Below are 24,197 nucleotides of genomic sequence, written 5' to 3'. Positions count from 1 at the left end.
TTAGCTGCCTGCTCTGAGGGCAGACGTGCTGCTTCCCCCATCTTCTCGTTTCACCTGTCTGTTGCCTTGGGCCTGGAACGCACCTAATAATCCTGCCATGTGAACAAGGGCCCTTGGTACCCAGAGATACTGCCCGGGCCCCTGCACCCCATGAGGCGCCCACTTCTTCTATTATTCCAAGCCTTTGGGGAATCCACGTCTCACGGCCACCTGGGGTCCCTGCACCTCAGTCCTCATGGTCACTTTGAACCACTGTCATCTTCTGAACCTCTGTCACCTCCTCGCCCGTGTTTTGTAGGAAGGTAGTTGGGCAAAACTTGGTGTAGTCAGTTACATGATCTGCTCAGGTGGTGAGGCCCGGATTTGAACCTGGCTCCCGGCCTGACCTCCAGCCCTCAGCTTCCCACTGGCCCTGCGGCCTCTGAGGGCTCCTGGAGAAAGCTGAGGGGGGAGGCTGAGTTGGGAGAGGAAAGGCAGGAGATGAGTCCAGGTGGGTAAACGTCTGCACAAGGAGCTAGAAAGGAGAGGGCCTAACGGAGCCCCTAGCATGGAGGTCAGGGGTGGGAAGAGGACAGTCAGCTTGGAAACAACCAGCCATTTGCTTGAGAACCTCTTGACCCAAAACACTGCCTTCAGGGTTGATAGAAGCTGGCTCCTTCAGTGGCTGCCTGCTTTCAGACTCATGCACTCGTTCCCCACGTGGGTACGGGACCTGCAAGGCTCTGGGGCAGTGGTGGTGACCAGAACAGATAAGATCCCTGTCTGCAGGGAGCCAGAGGGGAAACAGGTCAAGAAGCCGATCGATGCCACCTTTATAAACAATGAAAGATGCTAAGAAAGAAACAAGTAAGGTGCTGGATGGAGACACCAAGGGTGGGCGTGGGAGGCCTTAAGGTGGGAAGGCCTTTCCAAGGAGGGCCCTGCGATGGTGGGGGTGGGGTGGAGGGAACCTGAGGGCAGAGGGAGCAGCCTGTGCTAAGGCAGGCCCTGAGACCGGCAATGGCAAGTTCTAGAACAGAAAGGAGTCTCGTGTGGCTGGAGGAGTCTCCCGAGTGGCCTGAGATGAGGTGGGCACCACCTCACATCTCCCATCCCATCCTGGGTGTCCCTCTTGCCCCCGGAGAGCCAGCAGAGCTGCCAGGCCAGGTGTGGACATGGGCCAATTTCTGCGTGTGGGTTCCATTTGGGGCCAGTTCCCTGCCCCAGCCAAGGGGCAGATGACAGGTGACATCAATGGCTATTTCTTCCTCACACCGGCCACCTCCATCTTTGTGGCATGAGTGGGAGGCCTGGCCTCAACTCTTGATCTGTCCCCCGGCTCTCCTCTCCACGAGGAAGCCACGCTTGCCCCTCTCCGCCGCCTGGCATTTGAGTGACCCCACCCTGCTGTCACAGAGGAAGAAAGCAGAGGGGTGGGAGAGCCGTCACCAAGGGTCCCAGGACAAGCCCAGGTTTTCCCACCTGAGGTCAGCCCTGGCCCCGAAACCTTTCTTTATTTGCTTTGGTCTTTGCTCAAAAACTCTGGTAGCAAGCTGCGTGGAATGAAATGTGAAGAACTCAAGATAATAATAAAATCAATTGGACTGTTTCCCCAGTAATTCTAGAGACTGATGCATCATTAATGTTGGTAATACAGTGCCTGTCAGATCACAAACTTCTCAATAAATGTGCAGCTGGCAAGCTCTGATAGAAATTGCAGGCAAGCAGAGAATGGGATTTGGGGCCTTTGATATATGGGGTGTCAGTGGTGTGGTGAAGTTTTTATCAATTTCTGTCACTTTGGGCCTTTCTGCTCACTACATATGTGGTCTTCATGGCACCTCTCTGTGGGCTGCCTAGATGCTAACTTCCCCCCCCAGCAGTGTGAGGAAGAACACCTGCTGGAGGGACCTTGACATCCGGGCCTCGAAATTTCTGTGGGGCCTCATTACTGAGAGCTTCTCAGGTGACAAGGACTGACTGGATGGGCACAGCCAGAGGCCTTTGGACCTGACCCCATGGGCCACTCAGCCACTCCACAAGCATTTATGGAGTCCCTGCTGGGTCCAGGACACCACTGGGCCCTGCCCTTGGGGGCTCCAGGAACTGCGATGGAAGCCTAGGGCTTGGGGAGCGGAGAGTAGTCAGGTGGTCATTTCTACCTGAGGTCAAAGGTCTGAAGGCAAGTGGAGGGAGTGCCTGAGCTCGTGTGGCAGTGTCTGCCAGTAGACAGGCGGGGAGGGGGCACACTCAGGACCCTGGAGTTGATGGGGAGTAAGGAATTTGACGAGGCTAGGCCCCCAGCAGCATTGGAGAGACGGTGGAACCTTCCTGGGGGCAACATAGAGTGGCGATTAGTGCGTGCTCTCTGGAGACGGCCTGCTGGGGCTGAATCCTAGCTCCCGTGCTTACCACAGGGCAACCGAGGAGAAGAGCCTCAGTTTCTTCATCTGTAAAATGGGGGGTATAGTAGCAGAACCACCTACCTGGAGGGATCTTGGGAGCATAATGAATTAATCCCAGTCCAGAGCCTAGAACAGGGCCTGGTACCTTGTGAGCGCCTGACCAACACTGGCATTATTTTTGCTCAGTTATCAGTTAACCCTCTAGTAACTGAGAGTTAACTCAGCCTTACAACTGAGATTCAGAGAGGTGAAGCAGGGCATCCCAACTCACACAGCCGGCGGGAAGCAGAGCTGGGATTTGAACTCAGCTGCTACTGAGGCTGGGGAGGAGGTGTCAGGGCCTGCAGCTTTCAGAGCACTGGGCCTGTGAGGTCACCAGGGAGGTTAGCAGGGAGGTTAATTAGCAGGCGGGCAGTGGGTGGGCTCAGGCCTCACTTGTTGGTGGCCTCTGGGGCCTGGGGAGATTCTGAGACTCAGGACCTGACGGTGGAGCTTTGGAGTTGGCTCCTGGGGTTTGGCTGGAGAAGGGCGGCTGCGTCTGTGAGATGAACCAATAGGGAACCACTTTGTTTGCAAATCCCAGCAGCAGGTTGGGATTCAAATGCTCCTGGGTGCCCCCTGCCAGGGATCAGGCCCTGAGAGCCAGCAGCCTCCTTGATACCCAGCCCAGAGCCACGGCCTTGGAAACCAGAGCGAGAGGACCCCTGAGCGGTGGGAAGGACTTGGGGGTGTTCCGATGGCTGCCAGAGCCGCACTGAGGGCCTGGGGGTTGGGTGTACCCATGCTGGGAGGCCGCGTTCCTAGGAGGGCTCTGGGTGCAGGGCCCCTCACTCCACTGGACAGCAGTCCCCCGAGTCTGCCTTTATCATGTTGCTCCCTCCCGTGGCTGCACGGGAACCCCAGGATTTACTCACTGGTTCTGTATTTGTTTGCTTTGAAAGGAAGGCCAGGTTGTGAGGCCCCCTGGGGCCTCAGGAAAGAGGAAGCGATCTAGTTAGACTGGGGTGTGCAAAAGACAGAGGGGCCTGCACTGCACTTCAGGCAAGGAGAGGTGGCGACTGGGCCCAGGTCTTCCCCAGGCTCCCCTGCCCCTCTTGGAGCTCCCATGACCCCTGTGAGCCATCCTGCTGCTGAGCCTGGGACGCTGGCGCTTGCTCTAGGTTGGGGAGGAAGGCTGGCTTTGCATTTAGCAGGTAACTTGCCTGGAAGAATCTCTCCCCATAACTCTCCCCACCCCCCTAACCATGGCTTGAGCTTAGAGGAAGTGTCCCCTTGTGCGAGTGGGAGCTGGGTGGGGGCTGAGTGAGGTGCTGAGTGGAAGCTGTAAGGTACAGTAGCTGCAGGTGCGTTAGAAGGAGGAGCAGGTGGCCCTCTTTTCACTACCTGGAGGGCCTGGTCCCAGAGGCGTGTAGGAGCACGGGTGCTGGCTGGTCCCACCCTGCCCGAGTCCCACCACTACTGCTTATGTGACCTGAACGGATCCTGCGCCTCTCTGAGCATCACTTTCCTTATCCCCAAAATGGGGGTCCTCATGCCCACCTAATTGGGGGTGTGGTGGGCACGTCCCGTGATGCTCGGGACCTGTCTGCTGCCGAGTGCCAACCTTGTCCCAGGCTCTGGCTGACCTGTCCTGGCCTGACACCAGCAGCTCAAAGCCTCACTAGGGAACAAGACAGGCCAGCATTGCTATAGCAGGAAGGCCTCGTAGCCATGATGAGAGGCCTGCCAAGGGGACTAGCTCGGGTCAGGCTGCTGGGGAAGGGCATTCGGGGAGGGCTTCCCACAGGAGGTGACCTTCGAGCTGCACCCCAAAGGACAAGCTAGGGAATGCTCAGCAGAAAGGAGCAGCGGAGGGCATCAGGCCTGGGTGGGTGGGAGACAAGACCAGGTTGCTCAGCGGGGTCCTGATTACATCCTGAAGGGCCTTAAATGCCATCCATGCCTTAGAGTTTATCCTTGATGCAGGGTCAGTGAGAAAAGATTTGGGGTGAGGAGTGAGGTAGCCAGATCTGAGTGATAGAATGATCACCGTGGGGGCTGCCTGGAGGGTATCCTCACAGGGGCCCTGAGGAGGCCTGCCACCGTCCAGGGAAGGGGGCGTGAGGCCCGGCGCTGGCTGGGCCTGGGCAGGGGCCACAGCAGTGCTGTATGGGGGGATGGTGGTTGGTGGGGACACTGGGTGCTGGGGTATCTGAGGGGAGTGAATTCCAAGCACTGAGCGATGGGGGGGGGGTGCCCTTGGCCCTCGGGGCTTCTGTGCACAGGACCCCTAGGCACTTGTTTAACATGCAGGTGCCGGGCCTCACCCCAGCATGTCTGGGCAGGTGCATTTGGAAACCTGGTTGAGAACTGCAGGTCTGATGAGGAGCACAGAGGCAGGGACGCTGAGGGGTTTGTAGCAGGACAGGAACCTCTGAAGGAAAAGGGTAGATGGAGCTGATTGCAGACTCTTGAAGGGATACAGGGAGGTGCTGCAGGGGTGGACTGGGCTGGGGAGAGGAGAGAAAAGGACTGAGCTCTTGCCTTGAGAGTTAATTCAGCAAACAGGTACAGAGCACCCATCCCATGGCAGCCCTGATGGTGACCAGGCAGGGTCCTTTCTAATGGAGGCGGGGCACACGGCACTGACAAAGTACTGAGCCCACTCTACTGGAGAAGGAGGCAACTGAATCAGTCATCTGGGATGAGTGGGAAATTCCCAGGCCAAGAAGTGAGGGAAAAGCATCTGAGGCAGAGGGAATAGAGCTTGCAAAGGCTCAGGATACGAGAGGGATGTTGTCAGAGGAGCACAGCCCTTAAGGTCAGGCCAGTGGGCCTGGACTTTGTTCCCATCTAGGGGCAGCAAATCAACCAGGCCTCCCAAATCAGAGAAGAAAGGCCTGAGGCTGCTGGATCCTAGGAGGCCTGAGGTCCTCAGCCTGGTGGCTGTTTGAGGGTAAGGGGGCTGGTCAGTGCTTGCTGGGCTCTGCCTGTCCAGGGAAGGTGACTGAGCAATGTGCCAGCCCTCTGACAGCCTGCATGTTTCCTTTTGGCAAGGCCACATTCACGGGAACTGTGGGGTCAGAGACAAGCCTGTTTGTCCAGAGCGAAAGGCCGCCTCTAGGCAGGTGACTGGCACCTGCCCCTCCAGTGCTAAAGTCCATCTGGGCAAACCAGGGCAGGGAGGGAGGAGGGTGGCCAGGTGACGGCCTTCTTGGAAGGTGTGCCCTGTCATCCTGCATGAAGACAAGCCATGGGGCCCCAGGTGCCAGCGCCATCCCTCACACTGTCCCCTCCTCCCAAATACACACACACACACACACACACACACACACACTGAGGATGCACTGTCAGCCCTCCACACTGAGGACGTGACGTGGGGAACCAGGAAGGTGTCAATTATGGACTGCCAGTTGCCACAACACAGAGGTCACTGAAGACCAGAGAGGGGAAGTGACCTGCTCTAGGTCACACAGCGAGTTAGACCACCAACTGGCTCCCAGGCTCCCCCATGGCACCATGGCCCCAAAAGCTTTGGGATGAACTGGCTGGGCCGCCACATGGCTCAGGTTCTGGTCACCTCTTTAACTCCTGCTTTAGCTGTATCTCTGAGCCCCGGGAAGGGGAGCTGTCTGCCAACAGTAAGTTTTCTCCTGATGGAATCAGCTTGTGCAGCTTCTTCACTCCCCGCACCTAAAACAACCCAAGGAAAGAAACCCACAAAGCGCTGGTCCTCGCCTCTGTTGGACCAACATTACCCAGCCCAAGTGGAAGATCTACAGCGGTGAGCGTGGACAGAGTAGAGTCCTGAACGCCTCCTGACAGGGAGGCAGAAATCCCAGCTCTGGAAGTGTGTAAACATGGTTATTTTTAGCCCTGGGAGGGCTGTGGGCGCAGCAGCGTGACCCGCATTTGGCTCAGCCCCCTCCTCCTGCCCCCCCACCCCGGGAGAAAAGGCCTCCTTTGCCCCCCTGCCCTCCCCTGCCACCAGCCTCGGGGCTGGGCCAGTGAATTCAAGGCCCACCCAGAGAAGGAGCCGGGCGGGGGAATCTCAGGCTGCCCACGGCCGGGAGCTGAGGCCAAGACCGGCTCACAAAGGGCAGGATGTGGTTTGCAGAGAGGCGACATTTCACGTTACAAGAGAGATACTGGAGCCACACAATTTCATGCTTTTTCCATGGGCTCTTATTCCCTAATCCTTGTACCTTCCCTGGTCTGGGCGTCATGAGGCCTGGTCCCGAATGAATGTGCTGCCACTTTCACCATTGTGTGCTCTGACGTGTATGACACCTCTCAGCATTTCATCCATGCCCTCATCCTTGAAGTGGGATAAGTTCCCAACCTGGCTGGTGGGAGTGGGGGGTGAGCTTAACAAGATCATGGCTGTTCACTCACTCATTCAACAAACACTTAGCATCGATTTTGTGCCAGACACTATTCTGGTCACTGGATATAAAATAAGGAACCAGGCTGACACGGTGCTGACCCTCCTGGGGCTAACATCATTAGGGTGGGGGCAGGAGACAGATAATAAATAAGCACGTGCATAAACAGTAATCAGTTTGCAGTACGTGCAACATGGGAATAATACGGAGTGATGTGTTATGGGGTGATTGGAGTGAGGGAGGGGGCACATGTTTTAGACAAGGGCAATCAGGAAGGAACCCCTGAGAAACAAATAAAACAGAGCCAGTCATAGTGAGGGGAGGAGGTAGTGAGAGGGAACAGCAGGTGCAATGGCCCTGGGGCAGGAAAACCAGTGGGGCTGGAAGCTAAGCAGTATACTTGGTAGAGTGGGCAGGGCCAGATGCATGGGGTGTGTGGGTCATGGGGAGGCCTTGGAGAGGGCTGAAAACAGGAAGAGATTTGCTTCACAGCTACAGGGTAAAGCATGAGGGAAGTGAGAGTGCCAGGCCAGTGGGGGGCTGTTGCGCTCATCCAGGCAAAGGAGCTGCCCAGCGGTGGGCAGATTAGAGCACAGGGAGGGTGAACCGTGGAGGTGGCAGATGGCTTGGCTGAGAGGGAGCATCAGAATCGAGGATGGCTCCTTGGCTTTTGGATTTGATGGCTGGGTTGTGCGGGGAGAGGGCAATTGATCAGAAGGGGCCAGTGCAGAGAGGGTGGAGGGAGAACAGGACCGGGGGGACGGAGGCTCTTCTGGACACATGCATTGGGGATATCTGTTGAAGTTCAAGTGGAGAGGATTGCTCAGGCGAGTGGCCGCAGGGGGAGCGCCAGGCCCAAGTCTGGCACGGCTCTCCTCCCAGGGGCTCTCTACCAGCCTCAAGCCAGGCTGTGTGGGCGGGCACTCCCTTGGGGCCTGGCCTAGGGTTTTGTCCCAGTGCATCATGAATGAGGGCCTTCCGGTCCCCTGGCTTGGGTGGGGCGTGGGCAGCTCCTGCAGCCTCAGTGCAGAGGGGCTTGAAGGCTCTGCCCAAAACCTTGGGCTGGACGGACCAGAAGGCACCCTGCTGGGGGACATTGGAGCACCATTTGCCTTTGGCTGGACCTGAGCCCTGGGTGTCACTCCCATGCCTCATGCCCAGCTAGATTGACTTCTTATTGTGAAGTAGCAATGGCCCCTTCTGTGTCTGGATCAGGATGTCAAGGATGGAGGGAGTAGCAACATGTTTGGGATTTTTTCACAGCAAACTTGGTTCCCCTTTATTTTGTCATCAGCCAGCTGTGTGACCCCCAAACATGTCCCCTCCCCTCTCTGGGCCTCAGAATTCCCATCTGAGACACCAGGATGGAGCAGAAGGTCCTCAGGGTCCTATAGTGACAATGCATCCAGGTTTGATTACAGAGGTTTGGTATTAAGGGTCATGGTGTGAACAAAGGCCTGGCAGCTGGACCATGGAGACGCCTTGCAGGGCCCCGGGGAGCAGATGAGTATGGCAGAGAGGCCACTCGAAGGATGGTCACAGGAAATGAGGCGGGAACGCCAGGCTGCCTGTAGAGGGGCAAAGGGCCCAGCTTACCATACCAGCAATTGTGCCTTCGGGAAACTCTCTACGCTTTTTAAAGCCTCAGTTTTGCCATCTGCCAAATGGGGGTGATAAACGTCGCTGACCTCAGAGGGATGAATAACTGTTACTGAGGTACCATGAGGAGAGGTCAGCTCAGCCCTTGCTCATGGAATGTCTTCGATTTCTGATGGCTGCCCTCTCCCTGTCCCTCTCCAGTTTGCAGCCGGGATCCTAATTCAGGGGAGGGCTCTTTTGCTCTTGGGGCTTCCTGTGAGAGCCACAATCCTGGGCCTGGGAGTCCTGCCAAACCTAACTGTGGAGGCAGTGAACCTCACCATGGCCTTGGGGACCGGCCCACTGGCCATGGCTTTCTGAGCATCAGCCTTCAGTTTTGCTAGTAGAGGCGCACTGGGGCTTTAACCAGAGGCGGTAATGAGCTCTGAAATCACGCCAGTTTTGTGTTTTATTTCTCAAAGAAGAGGTGGGTTTTGATTTCCTGTCAGCATTGATGTGGTTGCTGTAGTTGTGTTGTGGGGTGTGTGTGTGTGTGTGTGTGTGTGTGTGTGTGTGTGTGTGTGTGTTGTAACTGCTCCGGGTTTTAGAGCTGTGGTAGAAAATGAGGAAAATAGCAGATGCTATATCCATTTGCCACCAAACTGTCTGAAATGCTATAAATATTTTCTAAAAAGACTAGCTTCCCAAGCCCGATGTGTTAGTTATCTCCTCCCCGAGAAACTGATTCCCGAAAATTAAGACAAATAACCTCTTAAATCACTGTGTTAACCTCAGGTGTAAAAACCGTTACCGCGCCAGCCGCGGGTCAGAGTGACTCTGCTCTGCCTAAGTGACTCTGTGTGGTATTGAGACGGCGGCAGCAGCGGCAGCAGAAAGGAAAGAACCCTGTGCTCGGTCAGGAGGCCTGGCTCGGCCACTCACTGCTGTGTGACCCCAGGCTGGTGGGCTCACCTCTCTGATCCTCTTGTTTCCTCATCTGTGTCACAGAGACATGTCACCCGCCACCTCTCAGAGGTGACGCTTGTGCTCCTCAGAGGTACACAAAGGAGACCGGCAGGATTCAGCCGCTGCATTCATCACAACTGAGAAAAACCCTCAGCTCCAGGCCTGTCCAGCCCTCTGGCTGTGTGGAGGGCAGCCTCCAAGCGCCGGGCCCCTTGCTGGTCTCTCTTTCCCGCAGAGAGAGCCGGTGGGGCTTGCAGCCTCCAGCAGGCAGGCAGCAAAGTAATGCCAGTGTTTCTCCTCCCTGCATTTGTTTTTATGTTTAACTTCTATTTGTGGTGAGTGAGGCTAATTTCATACTTCAGGTAATCCTATAAAGTTTTTTTTAGTCAAGGTATTTTAGCAAAAACCGTGAATAGATTTCAAGAAAAATATGAAACGAATGGCAGGCTAGATGGCAGGAGGAACTGACAAAAAGCCAGGAAGCTGGTTAGGAAACGTGGGGGGCTCTGCAAACTGGGTTGCCCTTTTCTTTCCCATTCACCTCTGTGAACTTTTTATCTCCGTTACCTTTGCATCTCCTTGTAAAGGAGTGGATGGCGGGGGGGTGGGGGGCAGTACTGGGAGGACATTTTGGTGAATTGTCTTCCGATGGCACGATATTCAGAGGTGACCACTAACTCCGTCACGCGGAGGGCTGCAGGTGTCCCTCTCCCGGGGTCCAGGCCTTACCTCCACCAGGTGTGGCCCACCTCTGGCAGGGTGTAGTAGCCGCTCCCCTAACAGGGATGTCAGATACTGTAGGTTTTGTTTTATGCTCCATCTGGGAAGGACAGGCTGGAGGGCTGTTTAGAAAAGTCATTCTGAAGTCACGTTTGAGCTCTGAAGGGGAGTGTGGGGATTTGTTGGTAAGGCCACCCTGGGTGTGGCAGTGAAGCTCGGTGACACACCTGCCTTTCTGTCACTCACGTGCTCCCCCAAGCCTGAGGCTGGATCCTGTCCACAGTGCACCGCCAGCGCCAGGCAAGGTGGTCAGCCAGGGATGGGTCCACAAGCTCCTGCTGGAATGAAGCAGGTGCTCCTTGGATGGCCCTTGCCCATTATGCAGGGGCCCTCCCCCAACCAAGTCGCAGGCCCTGGAGGGTCTGCACCCAGCCCTGTGCTCATGAGGCCTATGTACTTCCCATGCCCCCGCCCCATCATGGCTAGCCTAGAGCTGCACACAGGGTAGGTGCCCAGGAAGGGCTTCACCAGACCCAGAGGTTGATGTGCTGCCACGGTTTCAGATCCCTTGTCCATTGTTCTTGGGGTTCCCACCAGGGCAGGGACACAAGCTTCTGGTTTGGAAATCCTGGCTGCCGTATACACAGACATCACGATCATGCCCTGTCATCATCCTCAGAACCTCACTCTACCATTGCCTTCATATCTGGCCAGTAGATGAGGCAGCCCCATTTACCCCCATTTTACAGGTGAGGAAATTGAGGCCCGGAGTTAGCAAGTGACCTGCTTGAGGTCACACAGCCGATGATGCAGAGACCTAGCCCAAACCCATGACGATTATTTTCTGGCCACTTTGCCTTCCACTCACAAAGATAGTTCAAAGGACTTTATGTATCTTGCTGCTTAAATTTCATCCACTCATTCATTCAGTTGGAATCTTTGTAGCCTAGTGCTAAGTGCTAAGAGCTCTGGAGCCAAATGGCCTGCTTTGCATTTCAAGCACTTCCTGGCCACGTGACCTTCGGTAAGTTCCTCTATCTCTCTGTGCCTCAGTTTACTCACCTGTAAAGTGGGCGTAAATACCACATGGGACTGTTGTGATGATTAACAGGTTAGCCGTGCCTGGCTCAGGGTGAGGTTCTCGAGGGCCCGCTGGCCGTGCTTATTCCTCTGAGCACTGAGGGATCGTAGAGACCTCTGGGCTCCACTGCAGGGTAAGGTAAGGGTTGAGGAGGAGTGGAAGGGTCAAGTGGTTTGTCCCAGTGGTAGGCAGAGAGAATCCTGTCCCAGAGCCTTGGCACAAGGTAATGGTCTATGGTTCATCTGCCGACCAGCCGGCTCCTCACCTTCTGTCTGTCTGCCTGCCTGTCTGTCTCTCCTCTCGGCATCTGTCTGTGCAGTGCAGTCCCTCCCCGACATACAGCCCCCAAGGATCCGCTTGCAGGCCTGTGAGTGGGGGTGACACCCCAGCCCACCTGGAGACCCATTTATTCTGCCGCTGGGGCATGGAGCCCGGTTTTAATCATCCTCTCTCCACCACGAGATGCAGATGGTTGTATTATTAATAGTCATAATTAATCAGCATCCACGGAGGATCTTTTCCCTGGGCATCAGATCCTCAGGACGAGCAGCCCCAGGAGGTCCCGCTCCACTCCTCACTTTACAGAAGGGGTCGCGTAAGGCCAGGAGGAGGGAGGTAACTCATGGGAAGTACAGCTGAGAGTGGCCCCTGGGCTCAGAGCCTGGGTCTGGTGACAGCGCCCCAGTGTTCCTGCCCAGAAGTGGACTTTCCAGCACCCCCAGCCTCAGCCCCAGTGCTCCTAGGTCCTAGGGTGCTGGCCCCTGGGAGAAGCCTTCAGCACTGGGGGTGGGAGGGCTGCACTCAGCCTGGGAGCTGAACTCTGGGGTCTTGGGCCAGGAGCAGAGGAAGAAAGGTAGAATGGGAGGAAAGGCCGGGGGGAAGCAGGGCCTAGTAGGCTAGCAGGAGAGGGGCCTGACTGGGGGCTGAGTGTGGGGAAGTGGCACTGGGTGGAGGGGTGCCAAATACCAGGTACCTCTCCACCCCTCACCCCAACGGCGAGCCTGGGCCTGATGCCAGCTGCTTCTCCATTCTAAGCACCGCGTCCTAAGGACAGTGATTTAACGCTTGTGGCAGGCTGCTTCCTGATTTATGGGCCTGCTCTGGACAGGCCTAACTCCATGAGTGCAGCGGCAGCGAGGGGCTCCTGCACGGTTCTGCAGATGGCCACCTGCCCACCTGCTCCCCGTGCCCACTCTCCTGGGCCCCACGGCCGCCGGGGCCCTGCGCATGCATGTGTGTCAGAGCTGTCCACATCCCTGCTCAGCGTGCAGGTGCCCCCGGTGCCCCAAGTGCAGGTGTGTGCTGTTCTGGGTGTGAGCGTGTGAGCGCTCATCTGAGCACGTGTGCCTGGGTGTCTGCAGACACTAGTAAGGGAAGCGCGCGTGCCCGCGTGTGACTGTGTTGGGGTGTGATGAGGTACGTGCCTGTGGGCTTGCGGCCACCACCTCACTCTGTTTTCCTCGAATGGATGCCATCCACCCTCACACACCTACACATGGTGACCTGTGTGGCCGGCTGAGACATCCTGGCCTGATCATTAGACTCAGCAGTAAGACTCTGCCATGGTAAACGAGTCCAGAGTGCCTCCGCCCAGGAGTCCTGCAGGGAAGTGGGAGGTAGGCTCGTCCTCAGGGCAACTCCATCCCCACAGTAGGAGGCTGGGAGAGAGGGACACAGCCCCTGGCCCCAGGCCCCCATGCCGTGGTCCTGTGTCACCTCTCCCTACCATGCTCACAAACCTGCACTTACTCTGTGCCAGGCCTCGGGGACAAACCCGTGTCATGGGAGAAGCCCAGTCGGGAGTCAGGCAGATCAGGGCACAAACCCAGGCTCTGTCCCCAGCATGTGGGACATGCTCCCTCTGCTTCTCTCATTCTCAGAGTTTTCCCATCTGCAAAATGGTTTTAACAAGAGCCATCTCCTGGGGTTGTTGTGAGGATTAAAGGGGTATAAAAGCTCCTAGATAAGTCAAGGCTCTGCCCCATCAAGCCTCAGTTTCCCCATCTGTAAAATGGTCGTAATGACCCTCACTGGCCATCTCATGGGGCTGTTTTTAGGATCAGATGGGAAAAGGGCTTTGTGAAGAGGGTGGGGTGGCGACCACAGGGCGTCTTCCAGTGCAAGTGTCTTGCACTTGACTGAGTATAAGACAAGGGGCTCTGGGCACATGGGAGGTGGGTGCCAAGTGGGGGAAGGGTTCCGGGTCAGATGCTCCATCTGAATCCCCAGCTGCCACATTCCAGCTTTGGGACTTGGGCACATTACCTCATCTTCATCTGCATCTCTGGGAACCGTGGATTCCTCCTCTTTCAAGTGGGTGTATTAATAGTAGGTACCTCGTGGTGGGATGGAAGGACTTGTGAGAAATGTGTGTTGAGCTCAGCACAGTTTGACACAAAGCAAATGCTCGAGTCAGTGATATTTGTTCTTATTTTTGCCAGCCTTATTGCCACACAGGTGGACGTTAAGTTCAGAAACACAGGTGAATGATGTACTGACATCATATTATAATAGGATCTATGTTTCCAGACTTTGTGTTCATTAGTCCCCACCCAAGAAGAGTTCAGGCCCCTCTTCAGGGCAGCCTTGGAGGGGCTGTGGTGAAATTGCAGCCCAGCCTGCAGGATGGTGCCCTGGGGATGGAGGTGGCCAGTGCTAACCTCTGCTGGCCCCTGGGAATCAGGGTGCCGGGTCCCCCAGAGCCACCTGGATCCCCAGTGGGAGTCCAGCGGGCACCTCTAGCCCCGCCTGAACTGCTGGCCTGAGGCCCAGAGCAGGACTTGATGTCGCACCTGAGCCAGGGGACGACTGCAGACCCTGCCGACACCCAGGTGCTTTCCCCTGCTGGCTGCAGACTGAGCCCATGGGCAACCCCATCACGTGTGGGCTCCCTGATCTGTGCCCTGCCTCATACCAGCTGACGGGGTCCAGGAGAGGGGCAAAGTCCACATCCCGCTGAAGGAATGAGGCCCTGCACCCAGGCCAGGGCTGGCAGACACAGCCAGAGCTACAGGGGCTCAGAGATGGCGGGCCAAGGTGGGCCCAGATAGGCAGGGCAGAGAGGAGGAAGGCCAGGCTGGAGCCAGACCTTGAAGGACAAGGGGACTTAGCTCGCTGAAGGGACAGCATTCCAGAAGGACAGAAGTGTGTGGCAAAGGTTTGGAGTCGTTCCTAGGAAAAGGCATGCCCTCTCCCATAAGACATCTGGGCTGCTCTGGTCCAGATGGCCTCGACTCTCAGTGACCAGTGGCCATCGGGTGAAGCAGATGGCCAGCGGGGGGCGGGGCCACCCTCAGGCCTGAGCCAAGGGAGGCCAAGTGGCCCACATAGGCCAGAGCCCGAGACCTTGGCACCGGCCACTCAGAGCTCTCGACTCGAGAGTTAATGATTCATTTGTGGCCAATTTCTGCTGGCCTTTGCCTGGAAATTCCCAAGCCTGCCCCTTCCCTCGGCTCCCGGGAGCTCCAAGAGTACAGTCTCATTTACACTTGGCCAAGAACATCTCACCCACTATCCAGGGAATGGCTTTTACAATTACAGCAGTAGTGATGCAGGTTAGCCCTTAGGAGGAATTGATTCTGGCCTGCAGGCGGGGGGCCGGGGTGGTTGTTTGTAGTAAAGTTAGAGACCCCTCTCTGACCCCATGGGCAAGTGCTGATGGAAGGAACCCTGTTTGTGTTCATGGTATCCCTCATTAAGTTCAGAGCAGATGCAAACAGAATCCAGTCTGGTGTGATGTGGAAAGTATTGCAGCAGTTAACAAAGGGGGAAATAGAGCTTGACCCAGGGCAGGACTTGGCTGCATGAGAGAAAGCAATAATAAATGCAAAGACCAAACCAGGCAAAAAATAGAGTAGCCTGATCCTCCAGGTTGAAAAGTCCCAGGCTTGCGGAGGGGGCTTCCTTTATGTCTTTTCAACTTTGCAAATTTAATTTCTTCTGATTTTTTCTTGACGGTCCCAGGCGTTGGTGGTAAACAACCGCTCTCCCCAGAATGTTTCCCTGTGACAGCAGCTTTCTCTGGAGAGGGTGCTATCAACACTTGGCAGGGCCTCCTCCCGGCTCCCGGCTCCCAGCTCAGGCTCCTGAACAGTGAGAGCTCCTAAAAGGCGTTCAAGAATGTGATGCTCTCCCGGGGTGCTGGGGGCGCAGGGCCGGGGCGAGCGTGGGCCTGGCCTCTTTGTTCCCTGCAGCGGCCCAGCAGCCGGCCTGGCCCCAGAACCTCAAATGGCCCCTGATTGTGGATGGTCCCCAGGCGGAGAGGTGGGGGAGTATCGGGTGTCCTCTGGCTCCCACTGGTGCCCTGGTCCTTGGCACAGCTCAGCGACAGGAGGGAGCCCGTCTTCCGAGGACAACTCTGCCAGGCCCGTCTGTGGCCAGGAGACCAGCGGTGTCCCGGCCCTGCAGCCTCCATGGTCTGCGTCACGCGCTGGCTTAGGTGTCCTGAGTCAGAGCCAGGAAATGGATCTGCCGTGCGGGGGTGGAAGTGCCGCTGCCCCGGGCAGCTGGGGTGAACCCTAACCTCCTGCCCATCCACGCTGAGGAGGGGGTCCTGGCCTCGTGCATCCCTCCCCTGGCCTGGCCTGGTTTTGACCAGTACCTGGAGGAGAGGCTGAGGTGACAGCCTGCTCCCTGCTCCACAGACGGTGCCCAAGCCCCACACCCCACACGGCCAGTAACCGCAGGGCTGTTGACAGGACGGAGCGCTCAGATCAGGCGCAGAGAGGCTGCTGGGCCTCTCCCAGGGCCGGACCGCTTTCCTGGAATGCCCTTCCCGGCTTGTGCTCTGGCCGAGAATTTACCCAAGAATGACTTCTTTGGCAAAGCCTTCCCCGTCAGCCCCCCTCCAGCTGAAGCTGCCCCTTTCCTCTGAGCCACCTTCTGTGGACCTCCATCGCGGATCCTAGCACAATGTGGTGTGATCACGTTTTCCAAAAGGGCTGCCTCGCACGTTTGCCTGCGTGTGTGCTTTGAGGCGTATTTATCTGTGCGCCTTGCATGCCTGGTACACACTAGACGCTCAGTAAAAGCAGGCTGGATTCAATGAAGGGAACTCCTGAAGGTGGTGTTGGAGTGTCCCTTTGTTAATAATGTGGTGAAGATGGGGGCCTGGGGTCAGCAGAGAGGCTGACCCTCCCCCCCCCCCCACCAGACCCCCTTTGCGGCCTCTGCCCGGGTAATTGCTGGGGGCTGCAGTGGGCCCCTCCCCGATTCCACACAGCCAGTGCCTTCCTTGCCAGCAGGAGTCGGCTCCCTGGGCTGCCCCTGTGATCACTCTCCAGAAAACACCCCAGTGGAAACTGCATGAATGATTGATAAGAGCTGAGAGCTGTTTAATTTTTCCCCCTGTTTAATGGCTATCAATAATTTAATACGCTCTGTGTATGTTTTTAAGAAATAGCACCCATTTCGCCGTCTCCTGTTTAGCGGGCTAAATGATTTAAGTGTTGGAAATATGCTCTGAGGATGGAGGTTGAGAGTCAGAGGAATCTGGAGGCCGGGGGTGGGGGGAGGTGGGTTCAGAGCCAGCCAGCAGCATCTTGGCCTGGGGTGTGCGTGTGTGTGTGTGTGTGTGTGTGTGTGTGTGTGTGTGTGTGTGTGTAGGTGGGAGGGAGGGGGAGGGTACAAGCCAGCGCCATTCTGCTAAGAGCAAGATAATTGCTTTTCCGGGTCTCACTGAGCAGCCCCTGAACAGCTGTCAACTCACCCCCTCCCCAGTGCTGAGCTTTTCTGGAGACTCCGGGGGGCCCAGGGGGGGTAGGAGGGAGCGGCTGCCGGTACCACCATGGGCTGAGAACTGCCCTCCCCCTGACATCTTTGCCCCCTCCTAAAGCTGTTAAATCATTTTTATTTTAATGATGCAGTTAGTCTCCTGCCAGCCTCATCTTCCAGATAGGATAGGGGTAGTGTGGAGTGGGGGGGCTCAGAATCACTAATCTCAGGACCCAAAGGGACCTGGAAGGTCATCTGCCAGTGCTCCCCCAAACTTTCCAGAGGCACAGGATCACCTCGGAGGACTTGTTAAAAATTTAAATTTCTGGGCTGCATTCCAGACCCACAGACTTCCATTCTCAGGGGAGAGGCCTGGGAAGCCGTGGGTTTAACAAGCAACCCAGGTGATTCTTATCATCAGAGGAGTTTGGGAAATAGAGAATTCAGCTCCAGTTCTGATGCTTCCTGCACCCACAGCAGCACAGGGCCGCTGCCTCTGCTTGCACGCCTCTGCGGACGGGACCCTCACCGTCTTGTGAGACAGCACACCCACCTGTGGAAGGTGCGCCCCAGTCCAGAGCTCCTTCTGTCGTTAGGCTGGGCCCACGCAGCTGCCCTCATGTGCTCCTCATGTGGAGTTAACCTCTGCTGTAGGACAGACTGCCTGGGACCTGGTGTCTTGCCCTCTCCCATCCTGGCCACCCTCTGGCTTCTCTGTGCCTCTTTCTTGGGCAAGAAGCTTCCTTTCTCAGCAAAGGAATCTGGGTAGCAGAGGAAGCATAGGAGTGGGGATGCACTCTCCCCTCTAGGCCTGAGTGCCCCCTTCCCAGGGGCAGGCGGGTGACATGGTGCTGTGGCCTGCCCTTGGTGGCCTGCAGTGGCCACATCAGCCTGCTTGTGGCAGGCACCATCGCTGACACAGTGGAGATTCTGAGAGGGGGCAGAAAGATTCCCGGGCCTCAGAACCACCGTGGCCTTTCAGGGGCCAGTCCTCCCATCCGAGAGAAAATGTGACTCATCAGAGATTGTTGACTAAGCCAGATCTCTGGGATGAGAGTGGAGGAGCTGAGGCCAGAGGGGGCTCCCCCAGGGCCAGGGCTACACATCCATTGAGGACAGAGCTGAAATTGCAAAGGTGGGGCAGGGGCCCCAGACAGGGGCATTCAGGACTGAGGCCCTGGCGCTCACCTGAGTCACGGTCACTGAGGGCAGGGGGTGGGGCAGGGGAGAGCGTCCACCTTCTTGCTTGGCCCTGATGGAGACAACTCAGTTCATGGAAGGACTTTAGCAGAGCTGATGCCCTGGCCGTCTGACATTACAATTCTTCCTTTGCTTTGGCAGTTTGCATTGTTTCAGCAGAGATACAGTGCTGACTGCCAGGCGGGCTTGCTACTTCATTTCACTAGATAATTAAGAGGGAAGGAGTGGTACCCTTTCATAGGTGTCACCATCTGCTACAAAATGGGGGACCCCTTAAGTCCTGTGCCTCTTTGTAGACCCTCTTTGTACCCCCAAATTCAGCCCTGCCCTCGGTCTACATGGGAGAAGCCGGGGTCCCAGGAGGTGCTGTCATATGACCTGTCTTGTAATCACCAGTTCGCCTTGTGCCCCTTCACCCCCGCAAAGCCTGCAGTGATCATCACAGCACCACTGTGGAGGTCTCAACCCTATGGGAATAGGAAGAGGGGTGCCACCGAACCCCGACAGGGCCCCTACTTGGAGAGTTCCAAGAGCTGGGGAGACTGAAGGGAAAGACTTAACCCCATGCTCAGGAAGACCCAGGTCCAGAGAGAGAGCTGTGTGAATATAGACACCTGGGCAAGGCCAGGGGCAGTCAGGGAAGGCTTCCAGGGGGAGGTGCTGCCTGCCCTCAGGCTTGAAGCAGGGGAGGAAGGGGTGGGGCATCCCCAGTGCAGAGGTGTAAGGTGGCACTGTGAATTGCAGAGGAGAGTGAGGTGAGGCCCAGCAGGGCAGGGCGGGGCTGGATATTGGCTGCCTAGGCGGAGAGCCACCTGAAGGTTTGTTTGTTTTTAGCTTCTGTCGAAGTATTACATCCATGCAGAAAAAGTGTGCATATCCTAAGCGCAGCTTGACAAATTCTCACAAAATGAATACACTCATGTAACCATCATAGAGATCAAGAAACAGAACATTCCAGATCCCCTAGAACCCCCCGCATACCCCCTTCCGGTCACTGCTCCCCCTCAAGGATAATGACAGCATTATCCTTACATTATCAACAGCACACTATCAGTTATCTACTGCTGCCCCCAAAACTGCCCCCAAAACTACCCTGAAACTTAGTAACTTAAAATAAACAACCACCATTTATTATGTCTCATAATTCTGTGGTTTGCCTGGGCAGTCCCTTTGCCAGTTTCCCTTGGGCTCATGTGACTCCAGTCACCTGAAGGGCTGGCTGGACCAGATGGTCAAAGATGGCCTCAGTCACATCTGGCAGATGGTGCTGGCTGTTGGCTGGGCAGCCTCAGTTCTCCTCCATCCTCCAGTAAGGTAGACCAGCTTCCTTCCATGGCTAGGCTGCGTTCCAAGAGGTCCAAGGCCAGAAACAGCAGGATCTCTTGAATCCTAGTCTCTGGAAGTCACAAAATACCACTTTCACCAAGTCCTATTGGTCAAAACAAGTCTCAAGGCCAGCCCGGATTCAGAGGCGGAGAATAGACTCCCCCTCTCGATAGGAGGAGCTGCAAAGAATCTGTGGCCATATTTGTTTTAGTCTGCCACAGCATAGAGTAGCTTTGCCTGTTCTTGACCTTTATACAATTGGACCCCTTAAGTATGTTCTCCATTGTCTCTGGCTTTTTTGATCAACATTATGTTCATAAGATTTATGTGTATTGTTGGATAGAGTTGCAGATTATTTGTTCTGATTGCTGTGTGGTATTCCATTGTATGCATACACCGGTTTATCCTTTCTACAGTTGATGGCCATTTGGGAAGTTTTCATTTTTGGGCTGTTATGAGTAGCACTGCTGTGAACATTCTTGTATGCATCTTTGGGTGACCACATGCACACACTTCTGTGGAGGTGGAAATGCTGGGCTGCTGATAGACCACAGGGTAGGGGATACTTCCAAACTGTTCTCCAAGGTGGTGACCAGTGCATGCCCTACCAGCAGTGTTTGGGAGGCCCAAAAGAGCTTTGTGGAGGAGAGTGAGGTGGTTTTAGAAAGACCCCCCCAGCTGAAGATGGGCTGGAGGGGTGTCTCTGACCCTAGGGCTCCCTGTAATGTACCCTCTCTGCCTGCCCCTAGCCTCAGGCCTCCAGGCTGGGGAAGAAGGGCCATCAGACCAGATGGCTCTTTTCTGAGTGTGATCTCTACTACTGCACTTTTTCCCATCCCAGGGTCCTCCTACTGCCCTCTCTCCTTTACCCAGAAGCATCCTTCCACAGCTAGCCTGATCCCCCAACAGCCAGGGAAGCTGGGTGCCTGCATGCGCTGACACACGAGGACATAGGAGCTGGGAGGGACTGCCATGGCAGCCTCCATCCATGATAGCTCTGGGCAGTGGGCAAGACCAGGAGACTTGGGTTCTACTTCTGGCCTTGCCTCTCTCTTGCCATGGGACCATGGGAGGAACCCTTCCCCTATCAGGGCCTCAGTTTCCTCATGAGGCAGAGAAGGGAGTCAACCTCACCAAGTCTCTTTCCTCTCAACAACCTGAACCCTGGATTCTAGAATCTAACAGGGAACAGGGCACGAGGAGGCCCGTGGAGAGCTTGGCAGGCTTCTGGATTTCAAGGCACATGTCAGTTGGCCCACTCTGTTCAGCTTCTTCACTGAATATCTTCACTGCCCCACTCATTCATCCATCCATCCATCCATCCATCCATCCATCCATCCATCCGTCTCTGTGGCCTTGTGAGCCTCAGAGGATAGAGATAAACTAAGACCTCATTCCTGATGTCCAGGAGCTCTGCTCGGGGGAGGAGCCTGGCCTATAGAAAGCTGGGGGAGACATGGTCAGCTAGACCCAAAGCCGCTGGGGGATGAACAAAGAAAGGAGCGACAGGTCGGAGAGGGCTCCATGTAGGCATCTGAGCAGAGTGGGGCTTTGAAAGACAGAGAAGTGGGGAAAAGGGCTCCAGACAGAGCACCCAGCTTGTCTGAAGGGTGGGGGTGCTAGGGGGGCTGGGCTGACTGCAGCACAGTGGTGGGTGTGCCAGCAAGGCTGCTGCTGTGGTACGCGGTGCAGAGGAGCTGACCTTGGTGCTGGGGCCGGTTCTGGGCCTCTGACCTTTACTGGGGGTTGGGGACAACATCCAGTTTCTAGGGTCATTCCACTTCTGTGGGCCAGCTTGGCTCTCCAGGAGATGGCCAGAGGGGCCTGGGCAGGCGGGACCTAGAGCTGGGTGAAGGGGGTTGGGGCCACCCCCAGACTCAGGCTTGGAGCTCACCACACCCTCTCCTCTCTCCTGCAGGACCTGCAACAGCTCTGCTCGGCCAAGTCAGCCTGCTGGGGCGGCCGCCTCCTTCCACTGTGACCTCCTTTCCTGACGCCCTTAGCAGCCTCCAGTCCCGGTGGTCGGCAGAGGCCTTGGCAGGTGAGCAGGATGAGCTGGGCCCTGGCACTGGGTGTCTGCTGGTGTGGCGCCCAGCCCAAGCAGCTGGTGCCGTTTCAGGGCTTGGGGAGCCCAGAGCTGGCCTGTCATCACTGAGGAATTAGGGGAAGGGGCTTATTTCTCAATTTTCACTTCTCCTTGGCCTCCTCGTCTCAGAGGGAGCCAGAGAGCGGAGGGGTGTGCCCTGGCCTGGCACTTGGATATTTGGTTTTCTTCTCTTGCCAACTCCTGGTGTAGCATTGGCTAGCCCTGCCCCTTCATGGCTGAGAGCCTCAGTTCTCTCATCTGATGCATGAAAATAATAATATCCTCTAACATTCTGAGCACTTAACTGTATGCCAGGCACTGTGCTAAGTACTGTGTAGTTGTTAACTCTTTTCATCTCCACCACAACCCTGTGAGGTAGGTGCTGTTATCTTCCCCATTGTGAGGCTTGTGGTCTGAAAGCAACTTGCCCAAGGTCACGCTCCTGGCTGAGCCCCCATGGGGTTCATTTCCAGGTCTTTGTGGCTCCAGTGTGCCAGCCCCTGACCCCTGTTCCATTCTGCCCCTGACCTTGCCCCCCCTCTGCTGGCCTCTTCTTGTGGGTGGGCATCAAGGCGATCGTGGATGTCCTCAGAAGTGTTAAGTCCTGTCCCAACTCAAGGCAAAGGGAGGGGGCTTTTACAAGGTGACAGTTGCTGCTGGTTGCCTGGGGTCATGATTCATTTGTGGATATGATGTGACATGAACCAGACCTGACCCCTCTTCCCCAACGTGGCACACAGGGCCCTTCTGGAAGAGGGGTATGTTGGTTGGATATGGGTCTCTCTCCCTCTGCCTCCCAAGTTCAGTTTCCCAAGCTTGTATTAAGCACTTACTGTATGCCAGGCCTGACAGTAGGCCCTGTGGTGCCGGGGAGGAGGCCTTTTCCCATTATGTACTCTGGTGGAGAAATAGGGAGATCACATCAGATGTGGAAAGCCCAAGACAGGGGAAAATAGATGGGGTTCATAGGTTAGAGAGAGGCATTCTGGGGAGGTGACCCAAAAGTGAATTACATCATGGGAGAAGGCTGGGTGGAGAACCTGGCAGGATAGGGGATGAGGTTGGCGAGGGAATGGAAAGATCGTAAAAGGCCACAAATGCCAGGCTGGGGAATTAGATCCCAAGGGCACTGGGGAGCCATGGAAGGTTCTAAGTCAGATAGTGGCCTATTGAAGGTGGTTGCATTGGCGAGGCCTTTGGAAAGGCCTCTCATAAGAGACTGAGGCAGGGAAGTTGGCAGGATTTGCAGTTGGCTGGTGGGGGGACATGAGGTTAGGAAAGCTGCCGTGACGTGGGATGGGGATTAACGTTGGAGTTCTGTGTGACTGTGGGGAGTCTGGAATCCAGGAAGGCTTCTTGGAGGAGGTGGACCAGGTTGTGGTCCGGAATGTCTCTGAGAGGGCCGAGATCTTCCTGAGGAAGAAGATGATTTATAGTTACACATGAGCTTGAGGTTTTCATCTAGAAGTATAGATACACATACAAGTCCCAGAGGATTCTCCCAGCCCATATTCATATCTGTGTCCATGAACACATGTGCACATGCATGCTCTACACAGACACACATGTGCTTGTAAACCTGTTCCTGCATTCTAAGGGGCTACAGATGTCATGCACATATGGCCATGATTGCTTGTGTGTGCACAGATACATGCAGAGATGTGCAGAGACATGCTCCCTCACACCCATATACACGCAGACGTTACTTGTGCGTGCTACAGACATACATGTGCACGCACAGACTTGCTGCACACACACGCTCACAGATGCACGTTCACGAACTTCTGTGTTGACACCTCACACAGATACACAGGCAGAAGTTCTCACAACACATGGTGTCTCCACATTCACCCGGGGATGCACTCATATGCACACACAGGGGGGGATGTGTTCCAAGGAGAAGGGGCTGTTCAGGGGTCATTGGCTTCTCACCTTGCAGCTCCTGGGGTCACTGGGCAGCTTTGGGTCAAGGCTGAGCCATGACCTCTGCATGTATGTTGGGAGGGGGACTGTCAGGGTTCGAGGGCCAGTCATGTGACCATGGCCACGCTCTTGCCCTCTCTGGGCCTCAGCTTCCTCAACTGGAAACAGAAACAGTCACCATCTGGCCGCAGCATCCTGGACAAGGTAGTCATAAGGATTAGAGACACCGGTTCACAGTGCTGAGAAAAATTCCCCGCACAATGTAGGGCTTAACAAATAGGAACTATTATTCTCATGAGAAGAAAGTAGGTTGTGGGTTAGGTAGGGGCGCTTGGGCATTGCCATGGGATGTCCGTGGGGCCTTATTCTTGCTCCTTATCTCCTGCAGACTCCATCCTGGCTCCCTGGGGCCTGGGCTCCCTCTGAGTCCTGGGCATGACAAGCTGGTAGGGTCTGTGTCATCCCTACCCCCAGCTGCACTTCCTCTGTTGGCTCCTGGGAAGTCGGGATCTTGTGTCGTCCACTTTGTTACACCAACCATACAAGAGTCCCTGCCGGGGAACTGGTATGTTACATACATGAGCTTACGAGCCCTGAGAGGGAGGCCTCAGTGAACAATTTCTAGATGAGGGAACTGAGGCCCATCGAGGGTAGGTGAGGTTCTCAAGGACATCTGCCCAGAAGTGGTGAAGCTGGGCTCCAAACCAGACCATCAGATGCCAGAGTTTGTGCTCTTTTCTCTAGTAAGCTCCCTTCAAGGATAGGTCATTTAATGCCTACTTTACAGATGGAAACTGAGGCTCAGAGTGGGTGGGCCACACAGCCAGGAAGTGGTACCTGCACCCCAGATTCAAGAC

General features: G+C 55.9%; 1 protein-coding gene across 2 annotated transcripts in view; it reads left to right on the top strand.

Moving 5' to 3' along the window:
• The window catches only part of ZMIZ1 (zinc finger MIZ-type containing 1), a 233,578-nt gene that overhangs the window by 24,817 nt on the left and 184,564 nt on the right, over nucleotides 1-24,197 (top strand). For both annotated transcript variants that reach the window (XM_059900907.1, XM_059900906.1), the window contains exon 2: nucleotides 21,250-21,372. The gene's annotated coding sequence lies outside the window, so the exon portion shown is untranslated. The remainder of the gene's footprint in view (nucleotides 1-21,249; nucleotides 21,373-24,197) is intronic.

Source organism: Balaenoptera ricei, chromosome 16 (genome assembly GCF_028023285.1).
Source record: "Balaenoptera ricei isolate mBalRic1 chromosome 16, mBalRic1.hap2, whole genome shotgun sequence".
Lineage (NCBI taxonomy): Eukaryota > Metazoa > Chordata > Mammalia > Artiodactyla > Balaenopteridae > Balaenoptera > Balaenoptera ricei.
This window is presented reverse-complemented; position numbering and strand designations above follow the sequence as displayed.